Source organism: Phasianus colchicus, chromosome 14 (assembly GCF_987193195.1).
Source record: "Phasianus colchicus chromosome 14, bPhaCol1.hap1.1, whole genome shotgun sequence".
NCBI lineage: Eukaryota > Metazoa > Chordata > Aves > Galliformes > Phasianidae > Phasianus > Phasianus colchicus.
The window spans coordinates 5,727,970-5,735,504 of NC_143449.1; the positions used below are offsets into that span (position 1 = coordinate 5,727,970).

At 43.1% G+C, this 7,535-nt stretch overlaps 1 long non-coding RNA gene across 4 annotated transcripts; it reads right to left on the reverse strand.

The window, feature by feature from the left end:
- Positions 1 to 375: 375 nt before the first annotated feature.
- Positions 376 to 6,389, reverse strand: LOC116234920 (uncharacterized). Of its 4 annotated transcripts, none has more exons than XR_016470974.1 (4): positions 6,246 to 6,389; positions 6,014 to 6,117; positions 4,061 to 4,112; positions 376 to 3,055 (listed from the first exon to the last, which is right to left on the reverse strand). It is a non-coding gene; the product is annotated as an uncharacterized LOC116234920 (long non-coding RNA). The 4 variants fall into 4 exon arrangements; XR_016470975.1 differs by having other exon boundaries at positions 376 to 3,095; XR_016470976.1 differs by lacking the exon at positions 6,014 to 6,117 and having other exon boundaries at positions 6,246 to 6,387.
- Between the last annotated feature and the right edge of the window lie 1,146 nt (positions 6,390 to 7,535).

Consider the following 7,535-nt stretch of genomic DNA (forward strand, 5'->3'; position numbering starts at 1 on the left):
TGAGAACTGGGGACAGATGCAACAGCCACAAGGAGCTCAGCCTACAGCATCCACTGCCAACACACTGCTTTGAAGTCCTGAGCCCTCTGAAGCACGATGGAATCAGCAAAAGATCATTATTTCCCCAGGAGAAGACCAAGCACTCTACAAGAAGCGGTGAAATGATGTTTTTGTATCAGAATAAATGCTGTGTTTCAGGATACAAGAGAAGGAAAAAAAAAAAATATATATATATATATATATATATATATATATATATATATATATTTCTCTCTGCAAATTGGCAAGAGCAATCCAAAAGCAGAAAAAAAAACAGATTTATCTCAGATAATTTGTTGTTCAACATGAGCTTTATTGCACATGTCATTAGGGGAATTAACATTCCACTAACAAGCGGAGAAATAATTCTTTGGGAATCTCCAACTGCCAGTCAAGAGGCCTTCTTCAGCTCCATCTGGACATACTCTAGTTTGCTTCCAGAGAAGCCTTCACTGTTTAAGCAGCAGTTTTTACATACAATCATTCCAACATCTGAAGGAAAAGTGTAAGAATAAGTAGTATTTTATGTATTGTAGGAGGTAATCTGGAGGATTCTCTTAAGATAAACAAACCTGACAGTAAAATTCAAATGCAGAATCTGTTCAACACGCTGAGAATTAATGAGCTGGAGGCAATCACAGAATCATAAAATAATTAAGTTTGGAAAAAGAGCTCTAAGATCATCTAGTCCGATCATCCATCAGTGCTGCCCACTAAACCACGATCCTTAGTGCCACATCTCCATGTTTCTTGAACACCTCCAGGAATGGTGACCCCACCACATCCCTGGGCAGCCAGTGCAACACCACTCTTTCTGAGAAGAAGAAATGTTTCCTAATACCTGAACCTCTCCAGTATGACTTGAGGCCACTCCCTCAACCCATCACTGTCACCTGGGAGAAGATGCTGGCCCGTTTCATCACAACCTCCTTCCAGCTGGTTGATGAAAGCAATAGCATCTCCAATACCCAAGGGGTGTAGGCCTCAGGAGGAATAATATTTCAGTGTTTCCCCCAGAACATGAACAGGCTGTACCTCTCGCAGCAGGAGAGCTGCATTATTTGCCTGGGGAAGGTTTGAAGCCGCAGCCCCTTCAACATAGGACCGTCAGAGACTTGTTCCTCAGCCCTGCTCACCCAAACTATCCCCAACCCCTCACACTCTGCTGCGCGGGGCAATGGACTTCGATTACACCCTGCTGTCCTCTCTATTATTGCCACGTGGAAAAGCATTGAAAAGAACTCACCACTGAAAAGATGAGAGGGGAAAGAACAAGCTCACAAGCACACCTCCTCCTCTGTGCATTCTTCCCATTAACATCAGCAGCTATTCTGTTAAGTTGTGACCCGAGGGGATAATTAAACTCTTGCCGTTTCCAGGCTCCCACACCACCCGCTCCTCCCTGCCCACAGCCACTCAGCGCAGCCACACGGGAGGGACCTCAAACCTTTCCCAGATTCAGCAGCACTGCCCACCTTCTGTTAGTTTTCAAACATCAAAGCTGCCCTTATTTCAACATTTACTCAAGAACCATTGAGGTTACGGTGAAACTGGGACAATCGTGATAGTAAGTTTGAACACGGGAGATAAATGATTAAAAGTCCTCGAGGTAAGAGTGAGTGTCTTTTCTGAAGGTGCTGCCTACTTGTATTGATGAATTTCCTTCTCAGTGGTGTACAGCATCACTCCAGGCTGCAGTGCAGTAAAGAGAAATTTTCTGAAGGCTGCTCCGCTGGCACTGCAGCACAGCTTAGGTGGGAAGTCACGTAAAGCCGCATCACTCAAAGCACTGACTGCCACGCTGGCAGTGGTTTTAATTTATTGAAGTGAAGGAGACAACCAATTTAAGTCTTGCTGTAAGAATTATCAGAGCTGTTCAAAAGAAAATGCGAGTGTAGGGGGATAAATGATTAGGTCCCGCTGAAGTTCCTGCAATTGTTCTCATTCATAAGCAGATCTGCACTCCCAAAAACTGCCTGGGGGGTCAGAGATGTTTCAAAGCTGCTGGAGAGTCCCAGTAGAAAGGCAGCAGACATACAGCTTCCTCTCTCTGCACCAGGAGGCCATGCACGCCCTATTGCACTGCTTCACACTGAGGGGGCTGACCCCACACACACTACATAAATCAGTAAGTGGTAACACCTGCTGTTGTGTGGCCAGGTGAGCCAAACTGAGAGTCAGCCTCAGCACCAGACCCATTACTGATGGGGGACAATCTGCTTTCTTCTGAATTCTTTCGCTTATTAGATGTAATTAAATATAAAATCTTTCTAAATTACCCAGTCTTTAATCCAATGCAGGTTAACAGGGTCATACCAGAGCAGCATATGCATATTGACTAGACTTGAAAAGTAGCAACAGTAGAAGGAAAAAAAGCCTGCTTTCTCCACTACTTATCATAGGGCAATCACAGGTCAAACGTACCCAACAAAACACAAACAACCCTCTGCTGCACAGCATAATGAAACACAGCTAGGAACCAGCCATCGATGAAGCAATCAATAACTCACACATCTGAAGAAAGCAAGTAGGCTGTAACGTCGTCCATATGCCTGACATTTGCCAGCAGTAACATTAATCCCTAGATGAAGCCTGCTATACCTTTAGATACTTTATCCCCCAAAGAAGTATCCATAGAATTAATTACAATGTTGATTCTGAATAGTGCCTCAGATTGGAAATTAGTCTAGTGTTTAAATTAAGCAGTAGATTGAAATGGCTAATTGTTATCAGCTCGTGATTAAACAAAAGAGCCACAGCGACTGACTACAAAAAAGTTTGTGCTGCTTATCACTTCGATGTGACTGATGTTCAGTGTTGCTGAGTACGTGCTAATTGCTGCAGCATCGGGGGTTCAAAGTTCAGAGGTTTAAACATAACATCTCTGGTTCCCTCCATCAGTGATTTGGGGCTGTTTGCAGGTAGCATGATTTGTGAGGACAAAAGCACTCAGACATCAGCCATGATCCCACTCCCAGTCCAGCCCTCATGAACAGTCCCTTCTTCATCTCCAACACTGCACAGCACAAGTAAGGAGAAAAATGAGCAAGAAGGACCTGGGAAGACATGAAACCCCAGCTGAACTCAGGCAGTGAGAACAAAGCTCTTCCCAAGAGCTGTTTTTGACCAAACCCTTCATTTGCTTTTCATGTAACAAAAGCTGTGATTCAGACCCTTTCGATTTGGAGATGTCAGAGTAAAAGTCTGGACAAGGAAAGGACAGCAAAAGCAATAGCTTCATGCCATATACTTTCCTCCACAATGAAACCCCAGGCACACAACTCAAGAGAAACTGCTCAGAATCCCTCCCAGAACACTGATCGTTGAACACCCCTCTCCTTGCAGGAGGCTGGAACAATAGGAGAAGCAGAAGCAGCAGGAGAAGCAGAGAAATCACCATGTTAGGGCAGAGAATGGGAGTGCAAAGCAGGTACAAGAAATAGCCAGGAAATGCAGATTTCTGTAAAAGGATGAATTTGAGGGTTTTACTGGGGCAGGTGAGAAGGGGAGAAAAATACCAAGGAGTCCCATCCCTCTGCCCCCCTCCAACCCTGCACAGCCACCATCTCGTAGCAGGGTGGGATTTCTGGCTATTTTTTTTATTAATCACTGTACATAGAGCTCCATAAATGAAATGGCTCTACCACTCAGTACTATCTGTAAGAGTGACCTCTATTGTATTAGCATTAGGCTAATGATATCGAGAGGTAAGGAAAGACCTGAAGTTGAGGGAGTGTCAGAAATCAGCTTTGTGACCTCTAGGGACATTTTAACAACCATATTAGAAACACAGAATGGCCTGGATTGAAAAAGGACCACAATGGCCATCTTGTTTCAACCTCCTGCTATGTACATGGTCACCAACCACTAGACCAGGCTGCCCAGAGCCACATCCAGCCTGGCCTTCAATGCCTCCAGGGATGGGGCATCCACATACACTTAGTATATCATTTACTGTTCTAGAAAGGCTATTTCCCATGTGAAATCATGAAATAGTGTAGGATCAGCAAAAGTTACTCACCAAACCAGTATTACAGGGATAGTTTCTGCAGCCATGAGATCCAGACCTGTTCCTGGGAATACAAAGGCACACTTGACTGAGGTGACACTTAGCTGCCAGACTCCAACCTCCCCTCCAAATTAAACAGGAAACCATAATTTCAAGGAGATGTACCTAACACAGACCAAGTTGTGGTTTCTCCTGAATTCATTCCCGTAATGGCTGAAATACGTTCATTTAAACACTCCTAAAATCTGCAAGCACAGCAAACATCCAGCCAAGAGACATAAAGCAGAAAGGCCATGCTCACAATTACAGGAGGACACAGCTGCAGCACTGCAGCAGTTGGGCTGCAAATCGAGCAGCCCCTCACACACCATTTGCTGGTTGGCCACAACAGTGCCCTCAGACCTCTGCTCCTCCCAGAGTGCATACAGACTCCCAGTGACCACCAGAAAACAAACAGCTGGAGAAGCACTTGTTAAGCTGACTGGTTTCCACAGCAAAAGCCCACAGACTTGACCCACACATGCCTGGTTGTGGCCATAGTCCTTTCCTACCTGCTGAGCAGGAAATGTTTGGAGAAAGAATTACACAGAACTACAGGCCAAAGTATTTTGTTACATTTGCTAACAGGAATAGATCTGTGCAAATGTGCATCTGTTCAGGGCAAACAAGGGTCTACAAGCTGTTTTCATATTTGGCTTAAACATTATTCCACCAAGATCCTTATAACAGGCTCCTAAAGCAAAAGGCAATTGCCAAGTTGAGCCTATCTGCAGTTTATTGCTTCCTCCAAGTTTTAGGCACCCCTAATTCCCTACTCAGTTTGGCCACAGCTTCCTGATAATTTACCTTAAGACTTTTAATACCTGTTCAATTATCTAATCCCTAGAGCAACTCACATCAATACTGGATGCCCTCCAAGGGCAGCAAGCAACAAGGCAGTTCCCTGGGCTGCAAATGACAAAGGATGCTGCTCACTCAGGCACTGTGTGCATCGCTGTGCCACCTTCCCCAGACCAAGTGCTGAATGAATTTGCCCACAATGACAGGATTTTGCTGGGCAAGATCTGCTGACTTGTGATGAGAACATGAAGGAGGTGGCTGGACCTGTTTTGGCCTGGCCCCAGCCTACACATGGCAGCAGCTTGAGTTAACGCACCTGGAATGGCCCCTGCTCACCTCTGCCAGATTCCCAGGGCAGAGCACCCCAACCGAAGTGGAAGACGAGAGACAGATGTTTATTTTACTTTTTAAATTATAGTAAGGTCTTATTTTTATAATAGATAACTGAGAGTATAGTGTCTTCTATTATTCTAGCAAGCCATTTGATGCATTATTAATTATATAAGGAATCTAGGATACAATGCATAATGAAGTCAAAGCAATTAAGCACAAGTCTTTACACACATTCAGATAGTCAGTCTGTATTTTCAAGGTAGAAAGAAGAGCAGAATGACATGCTGCAGAGCTACAGGGATATGGAGCTGCTCAGGATGCATACAGGAGGCCAGAAGGAAATTCAACTGAAGCTTATAAATATGTAGCTTCTGTAAAGCACAGTAGAAAATTCATAACATTCCCAGTATGTTTGGGTTTGTTTAATCATGAAATAAGTAAGTGCAATATTAAACACAGAGAATTAGGAACCAAAGAGGCAAAGAAGAGGTCACTAAGGGAACAAGCCATCCTACCCAGAATAACATAGCACCTTTACTTCCCCTTACCATGAACTCATTATCTCTTTTCATCCTGATTTATAACCACAAAGATAACTTTAACCAATATTTGTAAAGCGGTTCTTTCCAATACTGAGAGTAAATATTTTGTAAGTGAAATATATAGTAGATATACATCTCTGAATAAAGTCAAATCAGTTACGACAACCTCCTATAATGCACCACCACCCCCATAGCATAGGCAGACTTACACTGACAGTTCAGGGACACAACTGGAGTAACCATCACCTACCTTGCTGAGGGAGCCCAGTTTCAAAACCCAACAGCGTGCTGCCCATCGCTCTGTACTCAACCACACTGAGCACTACCTCAATAGAGATACTAGCAAGTACTGATCTAAAGCACAGCAGGAAAAAAGGGACAAAAACTCATACACAACCAGCACCTTCTAGCTTTACTCCATCTATCACTTAACCCTCGTTCAGCCATCATGCTAGCAATCAGCACTCCCCAAAGAAGCTAACCTTGAGAGACACAGCATGCGGCCAACAGGGTGCCACCACAAGCTTTCTCTTCTCCCCCAACCCAGGTCTCAATTCACCTCGCTTCAGACAGCCCAACTATATCTGAGGAGCACATTTATGGGCTGTTGCTCTCCTCAGGTGAGTTGTTAGTGATCATGCTGTACACATGGCCTCCATCTCATCTGAGCATGCACCTGCTTGCAGGCACCCACCCTACATTTTGGGCTGATTACCACCAGCCAAGTTCAGTAAGTTCATACAGAAGGGGAAAACTACGTCCAGTTTTTCCTACCGCTTTATGTTTTTCTAGCTGATAAAAGTAAAGAAGTCTGAAACTGTGCTTTACCCAACAAAGCCTGAAATTTTTATAGAGAAAGAATGAGGGAAAAAGGTTTTGAGCTGATGTTAGTGAAGGAATCACTGACAAAAACTGCTGCAGGAAAAGGAGATGCTGAAAACTAATTAAAGATGTAAGAGGATATAAAACTCAACAGACATCTTCACATATGCTAGAGCGGTCTTGAATGAGGCCTTTGGAGATCAAGATCCCAACACAACTGAACAGAGCAGCGTGTGCAGTCCTCCACCAAGAGCTCTGGCTAATCTATTAATTCTGCTTTAATAGCAAGCTGGCAATAAAGGTGCTGATGCTAATTGCTGAGCATTTCTTTGTTGAAATCAATCCTTAATGCTGACCACAATAAATGAGTTAGGCTTTTATATAAAATTCATACTTAAAATCGCTATGAATCTTCCTAATGTGTCATTTGACATTTGTTATTACTTGGCTGTGGACCGGTTTTGAATATTTTATGAAATATTTATGGTAGAAGGGGATATGGGATTCATAAGAGCAAGACACATACAATATGCTGAAGATTAGGGACAATTACCACAAGGGTAAAATTAGTAAAATCAACCGTCATTTTCTTGTGAAAAAAATCATCTTAATTGGTGGCGGGTGGATATTTCTTCCATTTTCACACTATGCTTTGTTGGGACTTATTTGCATATTTTTCTTCACTTTCGCAGTATTAAATAAAATGATTTTTTAACCCCTTGGCTAATTAACTCCTGGCAAACAGAGAAATGTCAGGTTCTCTTTAAAGGAACATTTGTATAGGTTTCCTTTTCATCTCCATTAATTTTTCTAAAGAAAAGAATAATAATTACATGCACATCATCCAACTAATGTGCAACAGATTGTGAGCACATCGAAGTGAAATTTGGGAAATAAATTTGGTTTGTTTTGCTGTCCTTGTTGTAACAGGGATTGAATTCAAAATGTTT